This window comes from Cannabis sativa, chromosome 6, assembly GCF_029168945.1.
Source record: "Cannabis sativa cultivar Pink pepper isolate KNU-18-1 chromosome 6, ASM2916894v1, whole genome shotgun sequence".
Taxonomy (NCBI): domain Eukaryota; kingdom Viridiplantae; phylum Streptophyta; class Magnoliopsida; order Rosales; family Cannabaceae; genus Cannabis; species Cannabis sativa.
In genome coordinates this window covers 62,094,846-62,100,374 of record NC_083606.1, presented here as the reverse complement: position 1 = coordinate 62,100,374, position 5,529 = coordinate 62,094,846, and positions in this window count along the sequence as shown.

Below are 5,529 nucleotides of genomic sequence, written 5' to 3'. Positions count from 1 at the left end.
GCCCACATAATAAGAAACTATGAATTAGACATAATGGAAACGATTGTCGACCATTTATAGTAAAGCAAGCAATATTGGAAGCAATATTGTAACTCTTTATATATGTATATCAAAATATGGCTTTAACATCAGTGGGAATACATGGGATCTCATTGAATCCCATATATATAATATAAATTTAGGGATATGATTTTGTTTCGTTATTGTACTTTCATAGATTGTAATTTATGATTTACGACAGCCGTCAGATGAGGGAGTTATTTGATCTGACGGCTGAGATTGATCAAGGGGTAATTAGGGTTAAAAAGTAAAAACGTACCCTGACACTCATTTAATGTACCGTGAAACCCATCTAATGTACTACGGAATACATTCCGTGAAAGTACACGGGACAAAATCATATCCCAATAAAATTATTTAAGAGAGAATTACTACAGAATAATGACGTACGAGGCTTCTACATCATTATCACCAAATTTAATGGATATTTAGTAATTTATGACTTCATTCATGCATGTACATACTAAAATCAATTCTCCTACGCACCAAGTCATTTTGCAAATAAATAAGCCAACCTCTCTTGGTGGTTGAGACCTGAAGCATTGGTAATTCAATAATTAGGGTTCAAAATTCTTCACACCCTCCATTAATTCTTCATTGTAAATATATTTGTACGTAATATTAATGTATGTTGTGTCCGAGTGGAAATATGTTCACTACAAGAAATATCACTTTTACCAGCACAGTTCGCTACTGTACTGGTAAAAGTTATTTTTACCAGTGCATTTCGCAAACTGCGCTGGCAAAGAAGTCAAAGTTTTACCAGCGCATTTCGCAAATTACGCTGGCAAAGAAGTCAAAGTTTTACCAGCGTACATTTGCAGTGGCTAAAATTTAACTTTTACCAGCGCATTTACGCGCTTAGAAAAGTCATTTTTGTCAGCGCTTTTCATTTTATGCTGAAAAAAGTTCTAATACCAACATTGATTTGCCAACCCCCTTTTGCCAACACATCACAAGTAAATTCTATTTTACCAGCGCAATACCAACTTTTGCCAGCACAAAAATGTGCTGGCAAAAGTGACATTTCTTGTAGTGGTTCTTGTTGCACAAAGAGCGTTACTAAGTCCTTTCCATGAGCAATTCGATAATACTTTTTCAGTGGCCCAAACAAATGGATGTACAACACTCGTAGAATGTTTCCAATAGGGTTACATTATTATTCGATTTGGAGATACTAGAATTGTGAAAAAAAGTAAAGAAATAAAAACCTATGTTTAGAAGTGGAATTTTGGGAAGGAATGAACAAAATAATAAAAATTAAAGTGTTTTAAAGTTTTGTCTCTCTTCTTTCTCTCTCTTTTGGTGTACTCACCGGAGCTATGGCAAAAGGGACGAGACAGGAAAGCTAAACCTAAGGCAAAAAGAAGGAAGATAGGGCCGCCTTCTTCTGATCGAGTCATCAAAACTAGGTCCATGGATGCTCTTTTCGTGTGATGGAGCTGGAAGCTCGAGGAGTTTTTGAAATAGGGCAAAAATGGTGTGAGAAGGTCTTATCGCTTGAGGAAACAGAGGAGGAATTCAGAAGGCAAAGCAAAATTCTTCAAGATTTTTCTGATTAGTTGAGCATTGCCAATAGAGCCTCACAAGATGCTACCACAGGGATGAAGACTACTCCTCCAATTTTGAGATCAAATGTAGTTCGGAATATGGAGAGTAGGTTTGGGAATTCAATTGTGGATGAACACAAAGAAGCTCGATCTGAGATTGTCACACTTAAGTCTAAAGTAAAAATTGATTTTGAAGACATTGCTTATGAGGTAAACTTCTGGCAACCGTTGATTGTATGCCACATAATTGGGGCTAACCCTCCACTTAGCATTTTAGGTGGTTTCGTCAGAACGATATGGAAGGACTCGGTTAATAAGGTAGCTAGTATGATTGCTCGAGGGATCTTCATCATTCAATTTCAGAATATGGAGCAAAGAAATAGAGTTTTACAGGGAGAATATGTCTTCTTCGATTGAAAGCCAATGATCATGAAACCATGAAATTCGAGACTTTGTTTCACAAAGACTGAAATAATTACAACAGTAGCTACTTGGATTCAGTTGAAGGGCATGGATATTAAGTATTTGGTGGAAAAATCCCTATTCGAGATAGTTGAGCAAATAGGGAGTCCACTACAAGTTGATGAGATTACTAAACACAGGAATAAGCTCCTGTATCTTGGAATACTCATTGAGGTAAGTTTCGCTTAAGACTAACCTGAAAAAATCTCATTTACTGATGAATATGATCATGACATAGAATTAGATGTGAAATATGAATAGCTGCCACTGGTGTGCTATACTTGCACAGGGATAGGCCATGAAACCAAAATGTATAGGAACAAGGAGCCATTAAAATTGAAGTAGAGAAGAAAATTTGGGTTCCAAAGAAGAACAATATGCTTAGTAAAGAACCTGTTATTGATGAGGATGGATTTCAACAGGTTTGTAAAAGAGAAGAAAATTGTATCAGATGAGCAACAAATATAAACAAAGTGGATAATATGTTTGATGCTCTTGATAATGAGAAAGGAGAAGATGGAGATAGAGAAGTTAACATAGGTGAGGGGGAGATCCCTCCAACTCTAATGGATAAAATTTTTTGTTAGAATTTAAGGGGAATTAACATCCAGCAAAAGCATAATGAAATCAAGAACTTGATTTACTCTAAGAAGGTTGGTGTGGTTAGGCTCAGAATAAAAATTTGGCCGGGCTAGTTTATACAAGTTTATTTTCGGGTTAGTGCTTTATGAAAAACAATCCATAGCTTGACAAGGGGAGAATAGTGCAGGCTTGGCAACTAAATATGTACTCTATAGATATTAGAGTGTGTACTAGCCAACTGATTCAGTATTTAGCACAGTCAAGACATCAATAGGATGAGTTCTATATAACTTTTGTGTGTGGATTTAATGAAGAAAAGAGAAGAAGTTAAATATGGCACGATTTGAAAGACATCTCGGTTCATGTGGATAGAGCTTGGATTGTCTTAGGTTATTTTAATGATATTCTAACTGCAAATGAATCAGTGGGGAAGAACTCAAATAAACAACCATCTCTATTTTAGAAAGTGTGTTGAGACATGTTTTCTAGAAGATTTTAAATTCTCACGATCGTTTTTCACCTGAAATAATAAGCAAAAGCCAGAATACAGGGTGTTCTCAATGATTGATTGAGCCTTAGTCAATGAGAAATGGGCTGGTTCTTTTCAGCATTCTGAAGCATTAACCTTCTTACTTGATGGTGTGTTTTACCATAGTCTAGTTTTGTTATTTCATCAAAATATGGTATGTGGGAAAAAGCCCTTCAGGTATTACATTATGTGGAAAAATGTTGATGGCTTTGATCAAAGAGTGAAACAGAGTTTGGAAGAATAGGCATCTGGTACACTAATGTTGAAAATGGTGACAAAGCTAAAGAGATTGAAAGCAATGTTTAGCTAGATATCAACAAAGAAGGCTTCAACGACATCTATAAAGCTGAAATTCAAGCAGAAAAAAGTATGATGGAAGCTCAAGAGAATCTTAACAAGGATTCTTTAAATTCTATTTTAATGCTTGATGAACAGAATGCAAAGGAGAAGTACATGGCCATTCACAAAGCTTACATCTCTTTCTTTGCTCAAAAAGCCAAGGTTACTTGGATCAAGAGTAGAGATGAGAGAACACTGATCTTTCATGCCTCCTTAAGACCTAAGAGAGTTCAAAATAGAATTTATTTTATTGAGAACGATCATGGTATCTAGTGTGATGATCCAACCAGTGTTCAATATGCTTTTCTAAAGTATTATCAAAATTTGTTGGGCACTGTCATGGAAGGAAGATTTCATGTGAATGAAACAATTATGGATGCTGGACCTAAGATTTCATGGTCACATCTCAATATTTTACAAGATGAACATAGAGTTGAGGAAGTGAAAGAGGCTATCCTTTCCATTCTAAGTATCAAGTCTGTGACAGTTAGAGTCCCATGATCCAAAGGGGAAAGACTAGGGGATGTACAATTTTACATTGCCTGGGGAAAGTCATGTGTGATGATTGTAAGACTATGTAGGTATGTGACTGGGCCAAGCTACAACAGCTTCCTCTGTTAGGTGTTGCTTGCTATTCCAAAGAAAGCCTCTGTAGATAGACTCAATTTCCTTAACAATGCTTTTTGGAAGAACCATTATTTTGCTCCAATAAGAATGGATTGCCATCAGGGCTGAATTAATGAGCGCAACTCTTCAAGCAAAAGACCAATTCTTAGTACTCCATGTTCGAATCTTGACAACCATCTTTTCAACTAGGAGAGAGCACTCCTTTGCTGAAATCTTTTTTGGGCAGATGGGAATGCCTAAACATTCAAATGGGACATCCTGTTTTGAAAATCCATAGGCATCCAATATTCTTTGGAAATTTGTATCACCCATGTTTATACAGCAGTCTTATTGGGATTAGGCTTCAGACCAGATATTTGTGAGAATAGTTCAAGGCCCTGTAGCATGTAATAAATGCTCTTGTAATCTCCATTGCAAAATAACAAGACATCATCTGCAAAACTAAGATGATTAAGCTTTAGCTCACCACATCTCTCATGGAACTTGAATTCTTGTTTAAGCCCTACTTTCTTCATTATCCTGGACAAATATTCCATTCCCAAAACAAACAGGAGAGGAGACATTGGGTCACCTTGTCTCAGCCCTCTCTTTTCCTCAAAGAAACTGTGCCTGGATCCATTGAACATCAGAGAGAATTTAGGAGTTTTAACACAAAGCATTGTTAAGTTGACAAAGCTAGCTGGAAACATGAAAGCCAAAAGCATTTCTTCAATGAAGTCTCATTCCACTGTATCATATGCTTTTTGCAAATCCTACTTTATCATACAATTTGCCTTAGCTAATTTTCTTCCATAATGTCTTATTAGATCCGGACAGACCATTATGTTATGGCCAATGAATCTCCCTTGAACAAATCCACTCTGATTCTGTGAAATCTAATCTGTTAGTACTAACTTGAGCCTTGAACAAATCATCTTTGTAGTAGCTCTATACAACACATTCCAATGCTATTGGTCTGTAGTCTCCAACTGAGTTTGGATACTTAGTTTTGGGAATAAGTGTCAAACAGTAGTGTTTACCTCAAAATCTTTCCAGAGTGCAAAAAGGAGGTTATGGCTTCATGAATACCATTCCCCACCAAATCCCAATTATCTTGAAAAAAAAAGCTACAGAAACCATAAGGTCCAGGAGCTTTATTGCCAGGGATATCAAAGATAGCTTTCTTGACTTCATCTGTTGAGAATTACTGAACTAACATCCTTGCTTGGTCCTTAGAGAGAACAGGTCCTTGTTTGATAATACTCTTCATCACATATCTCCTATTATTCATCTTACTACCAAGCAGCTGGAAGTAATATTCTAAAAACAAAGAGGATATTTGTTGAGGATTATCAATTCTTACCCCATTAGAATCCATGATAGAAAGAATTCGGTTTTGAC